Genomic DNA, 25,865 nt, shown 5'->3' on the forward strand with positions numbered 1-25,865 from the left:
CCTTTTACTTTATTTTGATGCAGTTTTGGGGGCTAGAATGTAAGAGTCAAGATGCTAGGAGGATTATTCTCTGGTAAGGCTTCTGGTTTCTGGATGGCTGCTTTCTCTTTGTGTTCTTGCATGCCTGTGGTGGGGGGTTAGAGGGAGGGAGGGAGAGAGAGAGAGGGAGAGAGAGAGGAGGACAGAGACAGAGAGACAGAGACAGAGGTAGACAGAGAGGCAAACAGAGACACAGACAGAGACACAGAGAGATTGGGAGAAGGAAACTTGTTACTTTCTTTTCTATAAGATCATCGTGATAGTTAATAGTGGACTAGAATCACCAGAGACAAGCCTTGAGATACATCTGTGAGGATGTTATAAAGGTTCAATTAATTGAGTGAGAAGCCCCATCTGAAAAGTGGCTGGTGCTGTTCCACAGGTTATAGTCTGGGACCACATTAAAGGGAGGAGGAGAGGTGAGCACCAGCATTCATCTCTCTCTGTCTCTTGATGGTTGGCCCGGTGTGAGCAGCCACCTCACACCCTGTTACGTGCTTTTCCTATAGTGATATTTATGTTCCCTTGAACTATGTGTCAAAAATAAATACATTTTTCCTGGAATTGCCTCTTCCAGGTATCCTGTTTCAGCAACAGGACGAATCACTAATATAAAACTTACAATTTCATTTACCTTAATTACCTCTATATAGGGATTATTGGCAAACACTGCTCTATTGGGATAGGGGTAGTCAGGATTTCAATTTGTATATTATGGAGAGTATACAATCTAGACCCTAGCACTTCTTATATGGCACATGCTAAATTAAGCCCAAATAGGTAAGCATGTATGTCAGGCAAAAAATTTACTCAGGGAATGCACACTAACAACGATGTGATGATTACAACGCTGTGTTCAGTACAGATGGGAAGAATGAACCCGTTCAGTTAGATCAGGTCAGGGAAGGCTTTTCAGAGGAGCCTTAGACTTGGAGAGGCTTATGGATGCTGGGAGTGGTTAGAAGTCTATGAAGCAGAGGTAGAATCCAGCTGTCAATGGTCACAGAGTGGTACAGTGGCTGAGCAGAGTCCCAGGTGCTTAGGGGTACAGGAAGAGCATGCGACTATGGCAAGGTGGTTTCAGGGAGGTGCTTTCCTCTGGAAGACTGCACTAAGCAGCTTGAACGCCACCTTGTAGCAGGAATTGAGAACCTGTTACACATTAGACATTGGATCTATAATGTCCCTTAGGAGGTTTATGCTTTCATTGTGTGCTCCACAACCAGTGACAGCATTTCAGAGGCTATGGGATTTTCAGGGTATAGATCGCTAGCAGTGGGCTTTAAAATGATAACTGACAGCTTATTCTACTCTCACTTTTTTTTCTGTGCCTGGACACTCATTTGTAAAGCCACCATTGGATGCACCAGCCCCCAGGAAGGAGACAAACTTGTGAAACTATGAGCCCAAATAAACCCCCCTTCCCCTGTTTCTATCAGGTGTTTTGTCAAAATGGCAGGAAAAATAGCTAAAACGATAGCTATTGTAGCAGCATCACAGTTTTGATCGGAAAGTTCACCCAGGAAGCAGCTGGGGCACTGACACAATGGTGGATAGGACTGGTTAGACCACACAGAGCCCAAAAGCAGGTGTGGCAGGCACTACAGGAGATGGGGAGGGGATGGCTGCTCATCCTATTCAGAACTTGGAGCTGACACCAGTGTGGGAAGGAGTAGGAGTCTAGGCTGGATTCCTCTGCTTGGAGACTAGGCAGCCATCAGGAGAGAAGAAACACCATGTATGGGGGTGAATGGTGAGAGGCTGAGAGCACAGCAGAGAGCCCCTTGGATTAGGAAGGCTCTGAGAGAATTGCTGTTGGCTTACTTCTATGAGAAAGCGGCAAAGGGATATTGCAAAGTTATCATTATTACATGCTGTATTTCAGACTAATGTGAAGTAATGTAAATCCTGGGGTGAGTGAGTCTATTGCTTCTGGATTGGGAGGATGCCCAGGAGCTGGCTAAGGGCACTCTGTAAGACTGAAACTTTTGGAATAGGTAATTTTCTTATTGAAATCCATTGACAGCATCTCCCCCACCCCCAGCCATGTGCAAATATGACCTAAGCTCTTTGAGTCAGAAAAGTTTCCTAATAAATAAATCCTTAGTCATCTGTTGCCAAGAAAATTAAAAGGCTTTTGGTATAGAATCCATCAACCTGTTGGCCTTGTTCTCACCCTGAGACAGGTCCTGCTTTTGAACTTGTGATTCATGTAGATGGCACCCTTAGAATTTTGGGTAGGGCAGGGAAACAATTTGGGAGAGCTAGAAAATGAAATTAGAGAGATTTTTTGTTTGTTTTTTGTTTTTCGAGACAGGGTTTCTCTGTGTGGCACTGGCTGTCCCGGAACTCACTCTGTAGACCAGGCTGGCCTCAACCTCAGAAATCTGCCTGCCTCTGCCTCCCAAGTGCTGTGATCAAAGGTGTATGCCACCACTGCCTGGCAAGATTTTTTTTTTTTTTTTTTTTTTAAAGATCAGATCAGTCCTTCCTTGATCTAAATCTCCAACTGCCCTTTGATGAGGGTGGAGAGGAAAACCCAGGTCAGTGAATTCTGAGCCTTCAGACGACTGGTGACTTTGGGTAATTATAACAAAGTCCTTTTTTGTTTTTCCAGAAACTATTTGGCAGGATTTCAACAGACTGGAGAGAAAGAGAGACTGTGTGTGTGTGTGTGTGTGTGTGTGTGTGTGTGTGTGTGAAGAACAAAAAGGAGAGAGAACACAGAGAAACAAAGAGAGACACAGACACACAGCAAGAGAGCTACAGATACAGACAGAAAGACATGAGAGACAGAAAAGACATACAGACAGAAAGAGAAACAGAGGGACGGACAGAGAGACAGAGCAAGAGAGGGTCAGACATAGAGGCACACATATACAAAGCAGAGACAGAAAGTGAGAGATAAACACACAAGCAGATGCATAATGAATCTTAAATTGTGGGCCCAGTGAACTTGCAGCTGCCACCTTCCATTAGACAGGTGACAATTTTTCCTTCCACTTTCCTGCTCCCTTCCTGGGTCTCCAAGCACAGGAAAGTAAATCAACACAACAGAGGCCCCTGCCACCTGACCAAGGATCCAGAGCTCTCTCCTTGGAGTCCACCAGGGCAAAGCAAGGCTGGAAGCCCGGGGGGCGTGGTCGATCCTTGGGGCGTGGCCTAAGGCTTGGGGCGTGGCCTGGTGATGACTCACGGCCGCCCCCCCCGCCCCCGGCCCGCCCCGCCACTTAATTCTGACGCGCGAGGCCGCCGGGTGTGAGAGCCGCCCTGAGCCGGACGGGCTTCCTACTCGGTCGTTGCAACCGCTGTCGGAACCACCCTCTCACCACCTCGGTGGCCACGGAGCCGGGTACCAACGCCAGCAGCGGAGCGCGCCAGGGAGCAGCGCGCCTTTGTGCGAGGTAGGCTGGCCCCACACTTAGTTCTCACACAAAGACGAGGGGCTTGCAAGGCGGCCGGCCGCCGGGAGAAAGCGACGCGTGCCTGACCCCGGCTCGGGGGACCCTGCCGTTGGCCTGCAGAGCAGGCTTGGGTATGCGGTCCCTCGGGCGCAGGAGGGCGGCGGGGAGCCTGGTGGCCCTGCGCTGCCTGGGGAGGTCGAGGGTGCAGGGCCCGGGCGGCGGCTCCGATCGAGGGGCGCCGGGGCGGAGGGGCCCCCTGGAGAGGGGGGAATCCAGGCTGCTTGCTTGGTTGGCTCATTGTTGCATTCTCGGCCCTGCAGACCCAGACTGCAGCGGCTGCGCTGCCCGGGGCCAGATGCCCGCCTTGCCTGCCCCGGTGGCAGGATGGGGTCAGCGTCCCGAAGCCGGCTCCTACCCGGCAGACAAAGGCGGGGTCGTGCTGCTTTGAAAGGTGGCAGAGACCCTGTTTCCTGTCTGCAAGTAACTTTTCTATGTTGGACTCTGCTGTGAATCTTTGAGTCCGGGCAAGCCAGGAGGTTTGGGTGATGTCTACGCAGAAGTCCCCACATTTTCTTTGGGTTCTGTGATTGCCTCCCGAAACATTTCTGGCTGACTGGGAGGTAATCTGATGTATTAGAGCCAAGTTTTGACATGTGTGCTGGAAGTGAAGCGTCCCCAGCTCTCTTTGCGACTTAGAGAATTCCTGTTGAGAGGATGAAGTGCACACACCAACCATACAAATTCCTTCTCAGAAAGATTTTTGTCCAAGACTGCTAAGTGAAGTTACTTACTCAGAATGGGGGTGATACTGGAGGCACCAACACCAGAACAAGAGGCGTGTTTGGCTTGACTTTCTGAATTTGAGCCTCCTTGTTAACAGCTAAGCTTTCTCTAGGCATGTCACCTCTACTATCATTTGGACATGTCAACTGTTAAAGTTGCTTTAAATCCTGTCAGAGATGCCCATCTAGGGACGGTTTCTTAGTGTTTGTAGTTTCTGGCTTTACACTTTGAATTAATAATCATATACATTTGTGATAAATTAAAAACCAGAAGATAGGTCACTCCTGTGGCCACCACCCACACATATCCTGAGGAGGAAGGTGTGTTTGCTTCAGTGATGGCAGGGGAGTGTGTGTGTGTGTGTGTGGTGTGTGGAGAGAGAGACTAAATGAACACATTGTTAATTCCTAACCTTTATACTTGTCTAAAGCATGATATTTAATAATGATAACTTTGCAATGTTCCTTTTACCACTTTCACAGAGGATTAGACTAACAACTTATTTTGGAATATATTTTCTCTGAGCTTTGCCAGTAACTGTTCAGAAGGGAGAGGAGGGAGGCTGAAGGGAAAGTAATGTGCCTTGCACTTCACTGGAGAGAACACAAAAGACTTTAGGGAGTGTGTGTGTGTATGTGTGTATCTATATGTGTACATATATATATGTATACATGTATACAGGAGTAGCTTGGGACTGTGTAAAAAGTAAATCTTTTTACTATAAAAACTTCTGAGATTCATGAGAAATAAAGAATGGAAAGAGCTGCTTTTTAGAAAGACTAGCAGTGTTTTTCCATATGTCCCACACATGTTTCAGACAGTTTGTGTTGAGAAAGTAAAATACATTTTCCTTACACAGTGAAGAGTTTTGAGTGTCTAAAAGGCCATTTGGTTGCGTACTCGGCCAGTGGACATGCTTGTCATTACTAATATTTTCCCTTTGTAAAAACTTTGGTCTTTGAGTTCTTTAGTATACAAAGTAGAAAGGAGCCTTTGAGACAGCCATTTAGAAGCAGGGTGCCCAGGGATGATGCCGTGTGATGCAGCCGTTTCTAAAGCAGGAGCCACCATAGGAGGAGGTGGTGATGGTGCTGTGAGGTCCCATTTGCAATGTTCCACCTGTGCTTTGGGACACTTGGAGTAGTTGCAGGGTTGCCCCCTAGGTGGAGGGCAGAATGGTTAGCCCTCACTAGTGATCTCTGTTGCTTTTCTAGTCATGTAGTTTGCAACAGCATAAAGTGGGATGGAAGGTCCGGAAGGAAACAGCAGGGTGCCCGGTTTCATTTCATACCCCTCTGAGGTGCTTTGGACCGTGTGAGCAGTACAGGCAGCTTGGACCTCAGGTCAGAGTTTAGGAGTCTGCAGGACTAGAGCGGGCTGCTGGAGAGCCCATGCTGAAGTAGATAAAAGACTTGTTTTGTACTTGAGAGACACTCAGAGGCCGGAAGGGAGACAGGTGCTGCTACTAGTTCACTAATTGCCCTGAGTTTTGTTTAAAATGCTGCAAGCAAAGGAAGAAGGATTTTTTTTTTTCCTGGGATGACTGAGGGATCTTTTTTTTTTTCACTGAAAGGGGGGACACAGATGAATACTGTGGCTTAGTTGGTGTTGTTAATGTCTAAAGGCCCCTTCCCTCTGGAACTCAGTGTACAGGAGTGATTTGAGAACTCGGACTTGGAAGTTCGGCTTGGTGAGATCTGAATTTTAAGATGTTTAAGAAGTCCATATATACCTTGGTGAGTCTAGAAGTGCTGGAGAGAGAAACTGACCAGCTTTGAGGCTTACTGGTTCCATACTGGGAAAGTTTCCGTAGAGTGAAGATCTATGTATGCATCTATAGCTACGGCTGAGCGTGGCATGGTCCCACGGGAGCTTCTCATCCTTGTGTCGTCCCATGCTAATCTCTGCCTCTCCTTGCTTTTCCTGCTTGAAGCAGTCTGTTATTTTCTCTTTTCCTTTCTGTGGAGAAGTGCTAGGCCTTGTCCATCTGAACTGTTCTTCACTCTTGAGTACTTACATTGAGTGCACTTAAAAGGATGGATGCTTTTATCCATGGATTCTGCGCCTCATCCCTGAAAGAATAGATGTTTAGGGGCCAGGCACTGCGTTTGTTGTAGTTAACAAGATGGACTTGGCCTTTCTCTGGAAGAGGAGGTAAGGGTGGTAGAAGAATTGTACAAAGTGACCCCCGCGTTATTTAATAGCTGTTACTTTCAGAGCTGTGAATAGAAATTAGCACTTTTTGATTTAAGCTGCTTTAGGAAGAATGAGAGAACCCACAGGGAAAGATGGGGAATAAGCTCCTAACCCTGTAAGGTCTGATGCTGTCAGGCAGACACTCAGGACTGTGGGCATGAGTTGCCCAGGACTAGCTGGGGCTAGTTGAACTAACTGAAGAGGTGGACTGCTGTGTTTTGTCTAGAATTTGGCTGGGATGTTGGGACAGTTTCTAGTGCAGCACTGAGGAATGACTGAGAGATGCCACCATAAGTTTTCATTGTCCCTACTGAAGGGGTCCCAGGGCCATCAGGGAGTCAATTGTTGTAGTGATGAGGTGTCCTGACTAACAGAGATTCTGAGAAATAAATACTGGTGTCACACAGAGATCAGCTGACCACAGCTGCATTTCCCTCCATTTCTGGAAATTCTATTACAGTTGAAGAGGTAGCTTAGAGGAGCTTGTGGGAAAATAGCTTCTGGCCTGAGAGTATTCCCAAATGCAGTTGGAATACAGGAAGGAAGAGGGGACAGGGCTGCATTTACATCAGAGGAACGCAGGGCAGTTCTACCAAAGATATCACTCAAAGTGGAGTATCAGGCAACGGGCAGCTGTACAGCTGGGCCTGTGCTTGGCCTGCTCTCTGTAGTGGTGTGTGTGTGTGTGTGTGTGTGAGTGTGTGTGTATGTGAGTATGTGTGTATGTGTGAGTATGTGAGTGTGTGTGTGTGAGTGAATGTGTGTACGAGTATGCGTGTGTGTGTATGTGTGGGTGTGGGTGTGAGTGTGTGTGTGTATGTGTGAGTATGTGTGTGTGAGTGTGTGTGTATGTGAGTATGTGAGTGTGTGTGTATGAGTGTGTGAGTGTGTATGTGTGAGTGAATGTGTGTGTGAGTATGCATGTGTGTGTATGTGTGGGTGTGTGTATGAGTGTGTGTGTGAGTGTATGTGTGTGTGAGTATGTGTGTGTGTGTGAGTGTATGTGTGTGTGAGTGTGTGTGAGTATGCGTGTGTGTGAGTGTGTGTGTATGTGTGAGTGTATGTGTGAGTATGCGTGTGTGTGAGTGTGTATGTGTGAGTGTGTGTGTGAGTGTGTGTGATTTACGTGAGGTCACAAAAGACATGGGTACTGGCATTGATGACAGTAATACTCACTCCACACTGCACAGGCATAGCGTGGCAGTAGAGCATGCTGCAGGGGTTAAAGAGTTAAGCCCTCCTCCTTGGGCTGCTGGTCATGAGACACAGAAAGCTTTAGTTAGGGAATTTGCTGGGCCTCTGTAAGCTTCCTAAGAATGAGTTATTAAGACTTCTCTCTAACAAGAGGGAATACAGGCTACAGTTTGATGACCTCTAAGTAAGTCACGTAGCCCCTGTGAACTTTTCTCATTCGTGAGGCTAACATGAATTTGGTGATACTGACCTCCTGAGGCAGTGTCATTCCAAAGCGTGGTCCCTGAGACTTGTCCAGTAACGACTGTTGATGCTTTCCTGTGAGTGTCTGTGACCTTGTAAAAGTACACTTAAAAGTTTACCTGCTGAGGCTCTGAGAGATGGGTCCGTTGGTAAAGTGTTTCCTTCACAAACATGAGGACCTGAGTACAGGTTGCCAACATCCATGTAAAAAGCTCCTGGGCAGTATATGACTGTAATTTAGGTTCAGGGAGGCAGAGATAGGAGGGTACCTGGGTCATGTATGTTACTGCTGACACAGGCTTGCCCTGAACAGCTCCTCTCTAGAAATGATCACTTGACTGAAATTTTACAGCTGTTGACTGGGAAGTCCCCCTTTTCCTGTCTCCTCGGCCTCTTTCAACTATCATTCTTCCCTTTGAGTCTGTGAACTCGACTTGTGGATACTCCATAGAAATGTGATCGTGCAGCACTGGCCCCTGTGCTGTGGGCTTCCTCCCCTCAGTATGACACACCTTCACGGTTCAGGGTTATAGTATACTGTGGGCTGAGTGTATTCTGTTGTAAATGTATACTATATTTATCCAAAACCCGCAATCTGTTGGTGGATATTTAGGTGTTTCCATAAGACTTCTAGAAGAGAACAGGAGATCACTATGCTCTTGGCCTTCGTGGTGATTGCATGGATGTGACAGGCAGAACATAGCAAAGAACAGAGTAACTGGACCCCGTGGAGGCGGCAGCCTCAGCCCAGCAGAGCTGTGAGCAGAGAGGACGGGCAGCTACAGAATTAGCCAGGGTTCCCCAGCCATTCAGCTAACGAGGGCTCATCTCCTCAGCCCAGCAGAGCTGTGAGCAGAGAGGACGGGCAGCTACAGAATTAGCCAGGATTCCCCAGCCATTCAGCTAACGAGGGCTCATCTCCAAGTCTGTCAAGAACTTCAGTAGTGAAAAATAAAAAACAAAAAACAGTTAAAATGGGCATTTACTGCAGCCTTGTAACTGAGAGTTTTAGTAAGGCAGCATGTCATGTGCCGTAGGGATGCTTGGAGAGGGCAGGGGCTCCATCCCTCTCTTCACCTGGCTTTTCATCTTGTCATGTTCCCTGGAGCATTTAAAAGATAACCTGGTTGTGATATTAGAATGTCCTTGTTGTCTTCTCTTCTTGGACTCAGGTTTTGGCATCTTTCCTAAAGTGTCATCGTGAGGTGTGTAAGAATGAAGGCTGTGGAAGCCTGACACCAACGTTCATAAGTATTTGTACTCTTGAGAGGGAAGTGAAAAAGTCAGCTTTTTAAGCTGCCTGGTGGGTGCTAATGAGACTTTAAGACTCGCATACTCATAGGACAAAACCCCACAGTCTTAAGTGAGCATGGGTTATTTATGAGTGTCCAAGGTAGAGATATGAAAGTTCCTATGTCTTAGAGAAAGTTAAGAATGTCATTGTGGACATCTCTATGCAGGTGTATAATGTTCTTCCCCTAAAAAATTGGCGTCATTTGAAATAGGTATCACTATGGGCACAAGTATGACCAAAGTTCATCCTGAATCCCTCCCTCCTTCTCTCTCTCCCTCCTTCGCCCCTTTCCCCTCTCCCTCCCACCTTCCCGCACTTGCTCTTTCTTCCTTTCTCTTCAACAGTTGCACAGAGCAGTACAGTGTGCTTGAAAGAGAGAAGCCTAGACTACAGCCAGGCTCCCTGGGGTTAGCGGATGGTTTGAGACAGGCTGTTCAGCTTTCTCCTTTGTGAGTTGAGGTCATTCTGTCTTTCTGCCTGTGTTACCCCCATGTCCTTTATACCTGACAATGCACCCATACCTGTCAGCAGCTGCTGAAGAGCATGCCCTGGGTAGGGGGAATGTCTCAGAACATGGGCCACCTCTTAGGAGATGGTGTAAGGAGACAGGACCTACACGGGTGAGGAGAACATGGTGTACTTCCTATAGGTCCTGCTGTGGTGGCCAGTCCAGTTACTCTGTGCTCATGGAACCAGAAATGTCATAGACTGAAGTTTGGCATGGGCCATTAGGATCCTATATTCTTATCTGTAAACATAGTTACTACCAACTCACAGGTTTTGGTAGTGCCCTGTGTAGTAGAGTGAACCTTGTTCATTCGGCATTTAGGAATGCTGGTGTGTACAAGTCTATATGGCAGGCTGTAGGATCTGGTCACAGAACAGACCAAAGTCTTCTTGTTTGGCGTTAGCATGATAGTGATTGATAGACAGTAAATGAATACACAGATGTGGTAGCTCTTTCATTGTGCTGCTAGGGAACCAAGTCCAGCTCAGGGCTGCAGCCTGTTGGAGAGGAAGTGATGCTTTAGTCGGGTAAGGGTCCTATTTGAGTTTTGAACAAACGCAACAAGTCTGTGCAACCCACTCCACTCTCTCTGAGTGGAGCAAAGGGGCTGAGGTCCATGGAAGCTTGCTGTAGAAGGAACCACAAGAAGGCTAATATGGATGGAGCCAGGTGGGCAGTCAGGAGGGAGGCTTCCAGATGAGGTCCTACTGTGAGGGAACTGGCCGATACAGACACGATGGGAGGGTCCTGTGAAGGGGCTGGAAGAGATGACCTTGCATTTTATGTCTGTCTCTGGCTGTGGAATGAGTAGTGGTGTCTGAGCATCCAACACAGGTACAGGAAGGTCAGTGGAAAAAGATGCTCCAGTAGCTAGATGATATATTTTGAAATAGGGCCACAATGGCTTGCTAATTATTTGGAGTTGATACTGGCTTGCAAAAGAATCATGAGTGACACCTGGTCCCAGACACCAGGCAGACGATGACATTATTTACTGGACAAGAAAGACTGGCTGAGAATTATCTTTATAATACACTGTACCCTCAGAGATTAGTATTGCTTTACTCTTGTATCACACACAGATGAGGAGAGCAAGGGGTAGAAGAAGATGAGAAGCTGTCCTGGGAGAGGCTGGGAAGTTAAGATAGGACCCACTTGAAGCACTCTGCCTTTTCATCTCACGTTTGCTCCACTGTGTGTTGGAATGAGGATGGCAGACGAATGTGAAGTTTCACGTGAACATATGTCTTTTTAACAGCACATCTTGGTTGAAGTTTGATTTACATTTCATCAATGCACCCATTATCAATGTATAGTTCATAGTTTTTCCTAATTTGTAGGCTTGGCAGCCATCATCCTGGTTCAGTTTTAGATTCCATAGTCAGCTCCCATTCCAACCCCTGCCTTCAGCAACCAGGGCTCACTTTCTGTCTCCACAAAGTTTTGCCATTTCAGAAGTTTTGGACAAATGGAGCATACAATATACCCTGTTGGGTTGAATTTGTTCAGCTGCATAGTGTTTTTGAGGCCCATTCATTGTTTTATAATTCATATGCTTTTAAGGGGCATTCTTGGCCTTTCTTAGAAGGATGTACTCCGTGGTGATGGGAAAAACATCCTTAGGATGTACCTTAAGATGACATTAATAAAAATAGTATTCACCAATGCACTGCTCTGTAAATGTTATCTTTTGTGATCTTCTAAGTGATTCCATGAGGGTGGGTCTGTGGTTAGTGCTTGACCAGGGAGGAGTCTAAAGTGCTGAGGGACTAAAAAGCTTGCCCAGGGTGAGAGGCTGAGATCAAGTTCAGCTTTGGCTCTTCACCATCCCGCTGGGCTCTTCTGACTCCACATTTAAAGCTTGCACATCTCAGCTTCAGAGAGTGCCGAGACTTCTGGTAGGCAACATAGGCTTGCAGATAAATCTGAATTTGTAGCTTTAAGAAAAGTGTTTGTCCTGAATTTTCAGTTTGGCTTTACTGTATGGGGATTATGGCATCCTCAAGTGATCCTTCTATGGGGCAATTTTCCTCGGCATAACATCAGAGTGGCACCAGATTAAAAGCACATAATTACGCTGTTAGGCAGAGCTGCATGCTTGAGTTATGTTTTAAATGTGGTGTTTACCAGAAATACATTTTTGTATGAAGTACCCTGAGGCTAGTTATGACTTTACTGTTACTGGATGGAATTTAATTAGGCACCATACATTTTTAAAGAAGATTATGTAATTGCATTAGATATTAATGTATTTTTTCCCTTTTGTGCCAAGTACATATTTGAACAGTTTTTTTCTATGCAACATTCCTATTAGAATATTTAATATCCTGTATAGAAGAAGGATTCCGTATGTGTTACAAGTATTCTGGAGTTGAGGAAGACAGCAACTCATTCACACCAGTAGCTCAGTCAGAGTTGGTCACGTGTGTTTGCCTTGGGTGAGCACTGATGAGCCCTGCTTTGTGAACAGCAGTGAGCTGTTTTGAATAAGGATGCACTTTCCACCCGTGGTCTCTGCTAAGACAGTCTTTGCTAGTTCCACAACTCTCTAAGTCTCTAAAATTGCAGCGTTGTTGCACTAGCTTCTCACAGGTAGTATACCTTCCACCTTTTAGGATTTTGCTGTGTAATCCAGCTTATTATTACTAAGTTCACAGTCACAACTAAAGCCCTGCATTGCTTTTTAGAATGTGGTTTTAAGAATAAAAAAAGTAACAATTTTATTTTTAAAAGTTTTCCTTTGACTTATTTCAACTAACTGTAGAGTCTGGTTTTTTGTTTGTTTGTTTTTTGTCTTAAGAGATTTAGTGGGTATGATGCTAGACTCTGAAGATGGTGAAAAACACAAAAATCAAATCCCACCCCTCTCGACCCCCTCTCATTCCCTGTCTCATGTCCCCCCACAAACTCCGGAGGTAGCGATGCTAGAGTGGAGCCTTGTCCAAGAGACAAAAGTGTAAGTAGCTTTCGGCACCACTGTCTCCATATCTCTCAGCTCCCAGCATCTTGCTCACTTCTATTCTGACCTCTCTGTTGGAACACTGACTTTCTTTCTATAAGAATAAGATTCAGTTAAAACCCTGGGCTGCTAGAAACTTATTTGCAAAAGTATCTGAGCAGGAAGCTCTATAAGTTTCCTCTTGGGGTTATTATCCCCAGGACCATTCCTGATTTCTGACCTCAGAGGCTTCCCCTCCTGAGCTGAGTAGAACACACTATCGTTGCTTATTTTTTTTGCTAGGCCAGGCTTGTCCTCTGCCCGAGGGGTGACTGAAGGTGTTGTCAACCGAAAACTCAGGCAAGATGTGGGGGAAACCCAGAAATCTATTGAATTTATCACCATCTTAATATTGGCCTCATTTCTTAATAATGTGACTGTAGCATTATTATGCCAGCTTTCTTTGAAATCGAATCTTTAAAATGTATGTGTTGGTGGTTTCACCTCTAAAGGCTTGATAAATCCAGCAGAGCTGCTGTTCTCAGCACCTTCTTCCTTGCACTCTTGGTTTGTTGTCTAGTGGAAAGGCCCACTTCCTTGATTGGGCTGCAGTGTGTTTGGAAAACTTATTCCACAAGTTCTTGTGGTCTGTAAACTGGAGCTTAGCACCACTGCTCTTCTGGGTTCATGCTCTTAGCACCCCAGCTCTGTAGAAAGGACTAAGTTGTTCGTAGTGGCATCTGCTTCGTGTTGCATCATCCCAAGACAATATCCACTGCCACCTGCAGTGATAGGGACAGCTTGATCCTTCATCGTGAATTTCCCCCATCAACCTTTCCCCTAATGTTGTTAGCATCTATTGAGGATAGTTCCTTGAATTAAGTATTTCATTGGAGATTGTTTAATGACCAAGTTAGCAAATATGAGATGAGACCTGTAATGGCCATTGCATTGTTGTAGTGACTTAAGGACAGTGGGGACTTAACAGAATGGCTGGGCTTTTCCATTTACTTCATGTAATGTATTTCTTACCATCAAAGTTAATTGCTATTTATAAATGTTATTGTGTCAGGTTAGTTTTATAGTAATATTAACTCTTTGCGTATTTTTGCTGCTTATAGCTTACAGCATAGGAGCTTACAGCATAGGATTATAAGGTACAGTACCATGTGGTGGTATAGACCATCGTCTGTTATCTTCTTCAGTAATCAGTTGAGATTTTCTGATGTGTATGGACATGTATGAGCAGACTTTTCTTAGGAAAGGCAAGGCATTAATAAACTTACAAGGGGTAGGGAGGTAGCTCAGTGGCTAGGGTGCTTACCTCCCTTCAAAGGATTAAGTTTAGTTCTCAGAACCTGTGTTGGGTGGGTCACAGCCATCTTAACTACAGCTCCAGAGGATCTAATACCTTCTTCTGGCTTCTGTGGATACCAGCCACATGGCACACACATGGAACATACACACATACACACACAGCACGCCTGCATACACATGATACACATAAACTTCTTTAAAAAGAGGAGAATGGGCTGGGTGGTGGTGGCGCACGCCTTTAATCCAGCACTTGGGAGGCAGAGGCAGGCGGATTTCTGAGTTTGAGGCCAGCCTGGTCTACAGAGTGAGTTCCAGGACAGCCAGGGATATACAGGGAAACCCTGTCTCGAAAAAAAAAAAAAAAAGAGGAGAATGATGGGCTTGAGAGATGGCTCAGCTGGTGAAGTACTCGTATAAGCATGTGAACCTAAATGTGAAACCCAGAACCCGTACAAAACCTCGGAGCACCCTGCGAGTCTGTGATCCCAGGGCAGGGGAGACAGGAAAAGGAGGGTCATGGGTGCTCACTGGCCAGCCATTCTAGCTGATCTGATGATATCCAGGCTCACTCTAAATTATAAGTAAGGTAGATAGTGATTATGAAAGCCCCCTGATGTCAACCTCTGGCCTTCACATATTCCTGAGTGCACACAGGACCATGTATGCACGTGTACACACACACACACACACACACACACACACACACACACACACACACGCACAGGGGGCGGGGATAAGAATGGCAAAGATGAGTTCTTCCAAAACACAGGAAAAATTGCAGTTTTCAGCTTGAGTCTTAAGTGGCTTGGAAAGATGGCTTGCTGTCCTGTTCCCAGGGTAGAACGTGCTCCTTTTAAAGGACCAGGTCATAGCAGATGAAATTGGCTCACTTTACCAGCAAGCTGCACACTGACACTACAGTCAGATCTGGGGATATCCTCAGCATTTGAAGGGCATGGACATGTATTGGTTCCTTCTGTGTGGATGCTCTTTCTCTTGCTATATGGTGTGCTTCTGGAAACTACATTGTGATAAGGATCATCACTGTGACAGTTCAGAGTTGGGCATCCCTCCCTCAGTGCCTTAATTAAAGATCATACTTTTGACTAGACAGTTGGTATCAAGTAAATCTTGGCTTTGACCATAAGGTATTGAAAAAAGATGAAATCTGGAATGATAAAAGAGTTTGACATTGTAAAGTGATGCTAACAAAAGCCACAGAAAACAGGAGGTCATCTGATTCAATCTCCATTTTTGAAGGGTTTGGGCAGTAGTGGGTAATCTAATACTTAGATGTTTAGGGAGCCTTCCTGAAACTGCACAGCTAATGCTGGTTGTGTGGAGTCAAAACCCACATGAGAAAAATACCCTAATACTTGGGTGATTATGTGAATGCTAAATGATATAAGACTAACTAACTTGACTTGACCAAAGCAGAAACATTCCATGACCTTCAGATCGCAAATACTTGATTACACTAACAACAGAAAGCATGCTGGCACCCACCCATCCTGTGGTCTTGCCTCTCTCCATCCATCCCTCTTACTATTTTACTGTCTTTTTTTTTTTTTTTTTTTTTTTTTTTTTTGTCAAAGGAATACCATATTTTATTGCCCATAAACATTCTTTCCTGGGCCTTCCATGTACCCTGAAGAGCTGTCTGATTTTTAAAAAGGCATAAATGAGCTTTGAGCTGCTGGGTGCTCCAAGATTCCTAGCAAATGTCTAGGTAGATTTGAACTGATAGTGTGTTTAATAAGTGTCGGGCCAACCCACATGAAAAAAAGAAACAAATCGTTCGTTCCTCTGATCATTTCTATCATAAAATCACCACTTAGCCTTTAAATACTTGAACATATCACCAGAGAATTGACTTGGGAGCCATCAGGGAACTGCTCATCTCCTTCTTTTCCCTACACTGAGCAGTTCTAGACCTGAGGCTTTCTGATGGGACCTCTGGGGAAGTGTATGGATGCTAGGTGGGGAGGAATTCAGGCCCTAAATCATCCACTTTCGTGAGAAGGAGGGAAGTGTCTGGTGTTGACTTCCTGAGTTTAGCCTTAGTTTCTAAGGCTGCAAAGGCTGCAGGCATGCTGGTACCCACCCATCCTGTGCAGTACAGGAAACTCAGAGTGCTTGCCCCAGCGCTGGTCATTAGACTAGTTACCCATGTAGGAGCACTAGAGGATCGGAGTGGAGAACAGTGTCCACTCGGACATGCTTCGTTCTTTATCCATGATGCATTCAGTTTGTAGTAAATAAAAACACACTTGGCTTTGCAGCAGCACTCCTTAGATGTGCCCAGAGAACGCTTTCCGTTGTTTGCTTTCAGTGCCCCTAAATTACAATTCTTTGTGCACTTCCTGTTTCACAGTTAGTGGCTGAGATCTGTGACTCTAACAGGACTGTTGTTTTTCACTCTAGTCCATTTCTGCTAGAAACTAGGCAGCCTGGTTACTGTCTGGAACATGTTGCACACATGTGCTTTGAGAAGAACAGCATGCAAAGCTGACTAATTTCAAAAACAGCCTATTTATAGTCCTTCAGAGTAATTGTCAGACACTTGGTCTGCGCACTTTTGCTAACGTCATGTGGATCAACGTGGCTTTTTAAATGGAGATAAATTGTTTTTTATGTGTGGGTGATTCATTTGATATTTCTCTCTAAATTCATACCCCAACTGTGTCTCTGAAGTGTGTCACTGCTATAATAGCCCAGGGAGGAGTTTTCAACAATTAGCATTGGATTTCAATGTGGGATGATGCTTTAGAGAACTTACAACTGTGTGTGTGTGTGTGTGTGTGTGTGTAGAAAAGGGAGGGAGGGAGACTATAGTGCCTGTATATGGGTATGGAGCCCAGAGGAGGATATCAGAAGTCCCACTCTGTCACTCCCCACTGTATTCGTATTCCCTTGACATAGTCTCTCACTGGGCCTGAGCAGTCCTGGTAGCCAGTAAGTCCCAGCAACACACTTGCCTCTTCTTCCACCAAACCCCACAGTGCCACACATGCACAGGTATGTGCATGGCCGCCTGGCTTTTCAGTGTGTTGGGAATTTGAGCTCAGGTCCTCATGCTTAACCTCTCCCTAGCTCTTATTTTATAAAGTGTGCTGAAGCTGCAGAGTCACACAGGACCTAAAGGATTCTTGTCCCTTGACCTCTAACTTGAAACTGCATTATTGGCTGTCACATGTGGTCTTGCCTTATCATACCTAGCCCACATGCTTGCCGCCACAGAGAATACAGACAGGAACAGGAAACAGAAGTCACTAGCTCCTGAGCTGGTGATGGTTTTATTGTCGAGGAAGAATAATGAGGTTTGAAATTCTATGTGGAAGAGACAAGTTCTTGTTTATCAAGTCTACAACATATTAGGTGTTACAAACAGTTTCTCATATTATAGACAAAAGCCTAGGCGTTTGTTTACACTGTTGACAACTTTCTTTGCTGTCTCTCCATTTTGACTTCTAGAGCTGAGTGACTTCCTGTGGTTGAATATATTTGTGAGTTTTTTGTAAATAAATATAAGACAAATGTGTTTTTGTGGATAAGTATGAGAATAAAACATGAGTCCTCATGGTGGGTGACAGACATCTCATACCTCACCGTGGCCCTAGTCTTTTGCAGGCTTGTGACATCATTTATTGGTTCTAACAGCGTACAAGAGAGAGTAAGAACTTGATGTTGCCTAGAACTGGGTGATGTGTGGGATGCCCTTTTCCCTCATGAACTCAAGAGTTCTCATCTTTGCTTTCTGACCCTAAATGAACCAGCAGGTAAAGTGTAGGCACCATTTCTATGTGCAGGTACCAACAGTACTCCCCGTGTATTTACCCAGGATGGTGTGTTGATGTGACTTTGTGCGTGACTGCTGACATGGCTATTCAATGGCACGAGACTTTTGATCTTATTAGTACTCAAGAGAATTTTCCTCAGATTTGAGCTCATGTGCTGGGCTAGCTGTAAGCAGTGGTAAAATGTAGAGCTAGGGTGGACAGAGGGCTCAGTCTGAAGCTTTGGGCTCTGTCTTTGGTAGGGTTTCTATTGATGTGATGAGGCACATAACCAAAACCAGCAGTGGAGGAAGGGTTTGTTGTGCTTATCCTTCCCATCATCAAATTTGTTCATCATCAAATGAATCCAGGACAGGAACCTGGAGGCCACGGAGTGATGCTGCTTACTGCCTTGCTCCCATGGCCTGCTCAGCTTCCCCCTCCCCCCAAGAGCCCAGGACTACCTACAGTGGACTGGGCCTTCAACCATGAATCAAGAAGATGTCCCACAGGCCGTCCCTCAGCTTGATCTCATCTTCTTAATTAAGGTTCTTTCCTCTTTGATGACGTTAGCTTGTGTGACATAAAACTATCCAGCAGAAAAGCTAATTGAAGAATGGAGGGCACACCTCTGGGCATAAAAGTGTGTGTGGCTGTTAGCTTGAGCTGCTAGATGTTGAGTGACTAAAGTGGCCATCATTCCCTTCTTAGTTTAGAGGTGGAGAATGCCAGGATGAAGGTACTGTTGGGTTCAGAATTAGGAAGGGCCTGCATTCAGGATACTTCTTTCTGAATCCTGACATGGCAGAGAGGAAAAGTAAAATGCTTTTCTTCATCCCTTTCCCACGGGTGTGAATTCATCATAAGGGCTCTACTCTGTTTATTTCCTTCACAATGTCCCACTTCCAAATACTATTGCATTTTGGGTTAGGGTTCAAAAGGATGGATTTTAGGAGTGACACAAGAGCTGATCTGTGGTGTAATCAAGGTGATCAGTGATTTAGACTCCATGGGAAGGTGACAGGGTTGGTTCTGAGATGCAAGGAGGTGTTCTGCAGAGAAGGGAGGTCTTCAGGGTTCCAGGATGGATGTGGAGGTGAAGGGTTGGGAGTAGTAGAAGGAACAGTGTTGGTGGAGGTCAGGAATCTAACACATGACCAACCAGAACCAGTCACCCAAACCCAGGAGAGCACCTATGCTGAGATGTGACCTTGCCCAGGTTGTTTGCTGTTTCTTACAGGCCTGCTATTTAAGAATTGTTTGCTGGTTGCTCAAGCAGGTGAGAATCAGAGTCCCTTGCTAGTGGCAGGCGGAGAGCAGGAAAGAAACTGGCACAGAGTCAGTATTTGTCCAGGCTTGACTGGTTAGTCCAGGTGTAGTTAGTAGCAGAGCCTTCGTACACTCTAAAAGCAGTGATGTGGCTCTAGCTGATAAATACAGACACCCAGCTTACATGCACAGGGGCTTCCACGGTGTGTTGACTGTCATCGGAGAGACCTGGTTGTTCTCTTTGCATATTTACTGTTTGAATTCTAAAAGACAGTGTGCCTTGTGGTTCCCTGAGCTCTCTTCTCTGGGTTTGTTTTAGATGACTGTCTGTTTGTTCAGCTAATATGGAAACTTGAGTCCATCATATTGCCATGGTGTCTGTTACTGTAGCTCTTCTTGATTCTCTTAGGAGACAGTGGTCTTTCCTGGGAGCTCCTAGGAGCACACTAGACTCCTTAAGACATAGCTGGCTAGGACTGTTTAGAAAAGGAGGCAGGGGAATGAGGAAGAGGGAGGAGAGGACACTGACTCCTTTTACCTTCCAGCCTGATGAGAATTGGTTTGGGAAGCCTTATTTTCCTTTGAATTCTGGGAAAGCAGGGGTGAGGGAGTAAGGGCAATGGGAGGAGTCTGGGGTCCTCAGAGCTGCTTCTTCAGGCAGAGAGTGCTCCATGCTTGTGGTGCTTATGGGAACCAAGAGGAAGGTTTTTACTTGGGTCATTTTATTTGGAGGCCACCATCTGCAGATTATTGCCCTGCCCGAGATGACTTTGTTCATGGTGAAAGGGGATGGAAGACTATGGGGCCTGATGCTGTGGGATGAGAAAGCATTCCCATGGGGACATGCTTGCTTTCCCACTGTGGGCTTGTTCCTGTGCTCACTTGATTATGCACTGAGGTTTTCCAGGTTTAGCTGGAAACAGGAATCTGTTGTTCCAGTCCTTGAGTCCCCTGTAGGGCTTTCCTGCTTCCTGAAATTTGGCTCCTGACACTGAGCTGGCTGTGCTCAGGAGGACGTGGGTTATCTCCATGGGGGCTGAGTGAGCTTCAGAAGGTGGTCTAGCTCACTGCCCTCGGCTGGTGTTTGTCGGAAGCTGTGGTCAGCAGGAGTAGCTGGCAGTTCCTTTATAAGGCAGCATTTCCTCTTGTGTTTCTATCATTTTTGTTCCACACATCCTGAACCTCTTCCTAAGGGCAGTAATACCAGCAGGCCTCTTAGGGAGAAAGCTTTGAATAGTATCTAAACCATAGCATCCAAGCCTGGCTCCTAAGAAGTGGCTTTGTAATGGCAGGGACTGTCCCACAAGGCTGAAATTGAGAAGGTCTTTCTAGCAAGCAGGTGCACTTGGATTTCTTTTTGTTCCTCTGTAGCTTGCTTCTATTGTGAACTTTTCCTTTTTCCTCCCTGGCTGCTTGATAACTGCAAGTGAGTCTTCCATCCCCACCCACCCTATCTTTATGATTTGGGTGGAGTGATGTGTCTGGCCACAGAGTTTCCTGACCCTTTTCTAAAAAAAGAAAAAAAAAAAACCTAAAAACAAAACAAAAGACAGATGGAGAGCCAGCAGACTTGTAATAAGTACAGAGATTAAAACACACTAAAATCCAGAAGGGCAGCTGGGGAGTAGGTGATGTATGCTCAGAAGATGCACCCATATCCTGTTTTCAGAGTTCTGTGGTCTGCCCTGTGGTTCTGCATTTCATGTCCCTTGACACTTATTAGTAACAGGTAGATAGATGCCTTGCCGTATATTGCGTTCTGGGTTGCATATATCTGGATCTTAAGTGAGACCCCAGCTCTCGTTAGCCAAGGGATTTATCCTCACTTCTTTTCCTGGGGACTTCTGCCTTGTGAACCACTTTTCTCTTCCCAGTTCTTTAAGTTGAGACATAGTGTGAGAGGATGGAATTCCACTGTTTAGGTCCACCTTCTAGGTCTGCAGTTCACCAGGCAAGTAAGTTAGCTGCCTGAGTTTGTTTCCTTGCTAATAGAATTGGAATGATGCCCTTCAGTGGGTTTACAGCAGTGCAGTTGCTTGCCCACCATGTGCCCGTGTAGAGAAAGTACTCAGTAAAACAGTTGGCAGCATTGGGGGTGCTTGGCCCTGAGAGCTTGTACCACAAAGCTCTGTTCTTGAGCATAGGCTCGCCTGGGTGTTTGCTTTCTAAGCATGTCTTGAGTGAGCTTTACGGAAACTTTACGTGCATTTATAGGGAGAGCAAATCAAAGGTGTTTTGAAGCTGAGTGGTGTGTTTTATTGACTCACCCCTCCAAATCCAGATTTGATATACACAGGATAATAACAGTGTCCTTGATTTCAAAGTCAGAGGTTTATTCTAGTGTCCCACAACCAGAAGAGTCACAAAGGATCTGTCAACAGTAAGCTAGAATTGAAATGGCCAACCTGGACAGACATCTGCTGCAATTGTAAACAGTGTGGAACCTTCAACATTATGTCTTATACCAAATGGACATCCATTTTAAAACAATTGGCTGGTGTGGTCACCTGCAGTGATGACAAGTAGATGTCCCCGTGTAATTATGCATCTAGGTCTTTATAAAGGATGCATTGAAAAGGATGGCTCTAGACATTTTCTAGAAGAGTTGGTTTCTAGTGGTCCGAGGCTAACCCATTTCTCCACGTAGAAGGGTGAGTCCAAGTCTGGTCTTGCCACGGCTCTGTCCCTGGCCGGGTTTCCATTAATGTCCCTTCTTGTACTTACCTAGGCCTTTCCTGTTCCCTAGATCCCTCTCTGAAAAGGCCTGCAGAGGCTTTGGTCCCTCTTCACCTTCTTTGTTTTCTGTCCTTAACGCTTACCAGGTACATTGTAGACAGTGTATGTTCTTGTTATTGCTGGCCTTTCCATCCTGTAGTCTACGAGCTCACCCTGTGCAGACAGGCATGTGGTGTGTTTGTCCTCAGTTTACTGGAGCCTACAGTGTCTTTCAGTCTGGGAAACCTCCTCTCACACTAGCCAGAGCAGCAGGACATGGGCTCTCTAGCTCTTCATCTCTCTGTCTGTCTCAGTGAGTATGCAGATGAAAAGGATATTTAGGGAAATTCTGCAGAATACATTATTTTGAGATCCATCTTGGTATGAAGTTAAGATCCTGGGAAAAGTGAATTGAAGGCCAAGCATAATCTGTGCCTTTGGCCTTTAACATCGTTTTTTTAAAAATAGAAATTAGGAGAATAGCCAGGTGCTCATTGCACTTGCACGTGTGTGGATGGATGAGGAATATTGTCTGCTCTTTGTTCCTTGCTAAGCCGTGTGGGAAATGTCTTCTCGACTAGCATGCTATGATTTTTTTTCCTTTCCCTTGAGAAAAATTGGATGCTATTTTTTTTCTTGCAAATGAAAACTATGTAACTTTTTGGTTCTGGACACCAGGAAGCAGGTGATCAGTTAACTTTCAGACCTGGAAATTACGGTATTCCTGGCCAGTGGCACTTTGTGTATTGGATGCTTTGACGTTCTAGTTCTACTTTATTTGTGTACTTATATATCTAACTTAATGCACAACTCAGCACTTATAATGCCATTGGTTTTCTTGGAAAAGACTTTAGGGAATGACAAAACATTTAAAATAATTTTATGTTCTTACATGGGCCACTGAGGGTGCTCTGTCTTCCTTCCTTCCTTCCTTCCTTTCTTTCTTTCTTTCTTTCTTTCTTTCTTTCTTTCTCCTTTCCTTCCTTCCTTTCTTTCTTTTGGTGTAGATGGTATATACAATGTGTGTATGTCTGTGTGTGCACATGTGTTTATGTGGGCAAATGTGCACCTCAGTGTCCATGTGGAAGTCAGGGAACAACCCTGGGGTCAGTTGTTGGAGACATGCTCTCTTGTCTCTCATGTGTATTCCAGGCTAGCTGGTTTTAGGTTTCAGAGGATTCTCTGCCATGTTGCTGGTGGATCACTGGAACAGACATAAATAGAATATGACAGAACTACAGGTGGGCATAACCGTCAGGGCCCATTCCTGAACTGCTAGCCTCAGCTTTCAATGGATACTCGGGATTCAGACTCAGCTGAGCCCTGTCTCAAGCCCTGTAGCCAAGCTCTTTCTGCAGTGAGAACACCTGACGCAGGGCCTTGCCCACGCTGAGCGAGCACTCTGCTTCTGAGTTCCATCCCTACTCCTTAATGTTTTGCTATAAGGTGTTGAATTAATAATTAGTTAATAAATCCCAATGAGGGTTGCTTCCCACCTCGATGGTTGATGTTCCAGAATGAAACATACACATTCAGCCTTTACATTTTAGTATGCCCTAAGCAGAACAATAGTCAGCTGCCTAGCCACCATGCTGCTAGAATCTACCTCCCTCAGATAATTCTGAGTTACTACGTACTAATTTCTATATTCCAGCTTGGCTGCTCTTAGCTCTAATCAGCCTTCTGGGCCACGTTTTCTTAGAGCAGAGTCCAGGTGCTTTCCGTACTTCTATACCCGTGGCAACCTCTGTGTCTTTTCTCTCCTAAAAGCCTGGTGGATCTCCTCCTTCTCCTCCTGGTCCCAAGCCCAGGAATCCTAAAATCCCGCCTCTGTCTGTCCTCCCCAGCTATTGGCTGCTGGCATCTTTATTTACCAATCAGAATCAACTAGGGGCAGGTCCCCAGAAGCTATGTGCAAACCCTCTTGCGCAAACAGTTTTTTGGGAGGAACCTAATTAACAATTGTAATACAAGCAGGTACATTAAGGTCATGTATGTGTGTATGTATGTATGTATGTATTATGTATGTATGTATGTGTGTGTGTGTGTGTGTGTGTGTGTGTGTGTGTGTGTGTTAACCTGAAACACTTGATCTGCCTGCTTCAGTCTCCCAAGTTCTGGGATTAGCCCAACTTGAATTTGAAATTGTGTTGCTGCTGTGTGTTTTACGTCAGAGACTAGGTCTGGAATACAGGAATGCCTGTGCTTGCACAGGTGCGCTTGCACAGGTAAACTTTGTGTTTGTTTGGCTGTACTCTGGAGAGCAGCTTTAGGGTTGTCAGGCTGAGTGTGGAGGTGGATGCTGGCCAATGATTCATTCAGCTCTCATGGATTCTACCTGATTTATTCCAGTGGTGAGATTCTTAGTTACATTCCCATTCGAAGTTAAATATTCAATATTTCAGTGCAGTTATAAACCTGTCTTCTGAATAGTATTGTGATTCTCAGATTTTTCTGTTTCTAGGACTTGAGTTTTTTTTCCTTTGTAATGTAGTACTTTCTGTTTCTGGAACCCACCAGTTGCTGTGGTCATTTACAAATGGCACTTAATATGCATAAGCCACTTAGGAGAGAGCCACACTTTAATGGGTCTTTAAAGTTATGTCAGTGGGTAACTATTTGAGCTGAAAATTAAGGAAACGATTTACAAAAATTAGTTTATTTGCTCCTTTGAGTTTAATACTTACTATATGGTAGACATTTTCAAGATGCTTGTGTTGGGGTACATTTTTATGAGAGGCCATGAAAATTAATAGACAGTAACTTTTTTCCACTATAATTCTGACACTGTCTTTGAATGAGTTACTTCTCTTGTTGCCGAGATAGACTACCTGACAGAAACCAGTTGCAAGAGGAAAGGTTTTTTTTTGGCTCACAGTTTCAGAGGGATTACAGCTTGCTGTGAGGTGGTGGGAGATGAACATGTGAGGTTGCATTTGCTTTGAGAGTCATAATCACAAGGTCCATATTTAGTGTCCTGATTCCCACAGTTAAGCCTCATATTTAAAGGCTCACATCTTATCCAGACAGTCCCTCCATTTGGGGAGCAAATGTTCAAGCAGATGCACCTGTGAGGACATCACAGACTCAAACAGAGTTCTTAGAGTTCATTTGCCTGAGTTTAAATGAAAATGTTCTGTCTTTTTTGGGTAGTCTGGTCGAGAGATCATTACTTGAAGTGCAGATGAAATCACTGAGCATGCTCTGGACAGAATTTGGATTCTGTTACCTTCAGCCCTCAGCAGTGATTCATGAGGCAGGATGTACAGATTTCCCTTCTGACCAGTTCTCCTCATTTTAATCTCTTCTACAGTAGTCATAGTTGTCTTTACTGAGAGGTGAGTGAGAGAGCAAGTGTGTGCGTGCCTGAGTGCATGGGAATGCGTGCACAGAAGTGCGGGTGCCCACAGAGGCTGGAAGAGGGCTGGATTTACAGGCAAGTTATGAGCCTTCCCCACATATGTATTCTAAGAACTGAACTTTGATCCTCTGGGATAGCAGCAAGCCCTCTTAACTGATGAGCCATCTCTCCAACCCCAATAGTTAAAATTTCTTTTTTGTAACAGGAATTTCCAAAATGACTTTTTTCTTCTATGTGAAAGTGTAGTACCTAGCTTTCTTGTCTTCTGAGTGGCTTCTTGAGTCGAAAATAATTCCTGAGGGCTGCTGTGATTTATTTTATAAACAGGACTAGAAAGTGAGCAGTCTGGCAAGCTCCTCATCTCCCAGCAACTCTGAGACGATCCCCTCCCCAGTGGAGACCTGTCATCTTTATAAACCGTTATTATTTCAGAATCATCAAAGGAAACATGTAGCAACGACAGGGAAGGAGCTTGTTTATGCTGGAGTTTTTTTTCAGTATTTTTAACATTGAGGAAATACTGAGAAAGCTTTGGAAACTGAAGACAAATGAGTAAAAATCAGACTGAGTTTGTGAACTGCATTAAACCCCTAAGCAGGGGCAGTACCCTTGGCAGGAAGTAGGATGAGCCCTTTACCCTCTGGGAGTGTCTGAGGGAAGTTGGGGATACGTCAAATTAACAAAAACTTTAAACTTTAGAAATGAAGACTATCATTTTACTCTGTGACTGCTCCTTACTTTATTAAATTTTAGCATAGATGTCACCTTTAGGACTATCAATTGGGAAGAATTTTGACTAGGAGCCATTCTGAAATGAGCGTACCTTCT

At 45.0% G+C, this 25,865-nt stretch overlaps 1 protein-coding gene across 2 annotated transcripts in view; it reads left to right on the top strand.

Annotated features, from left to right (window-relative positions):
• Positions 1 to 3,252: 3,252 nt before the first annotated feature.
• Positions 3,253 to 25,865, top strand: part of LOC116081472 (protein FAM107B) — a 63,106-nt gene continuing 40,493 nt past the window's right edge. Inside the window, exon 1 of one of the 2 annotated variants that reach the window (XM_031358051.1) lies at positions 3,253 to 3,443. The gene's annotated coding sequence lies outside the window, so the exon portion shown is untranslated. Of the gene's footprint in view, positions 3,444 to 3,487; positions 3,575 to 25,865 lie in introns of those variants that run through there. The other variant, XM_031358052.1, reaches the window with a different exon arrangement.

This window comes from Mastomys coucha, unplaced genomic scaffold (genome assembly GCF_008632895.1).
Source record: "Mastomys coucha isolate ucsf_1 unplaced genomic scaffold, UCSF_Mcou_1 pScaffold7, whole genome shotgun sequence".
In the NCBI taxonomy this organism is placed as follows: Eukaryota; Metazoa; Chordata; class Mammalia; order Rodentia; family Muridae; genus Mastomys; species Mastomys coucha.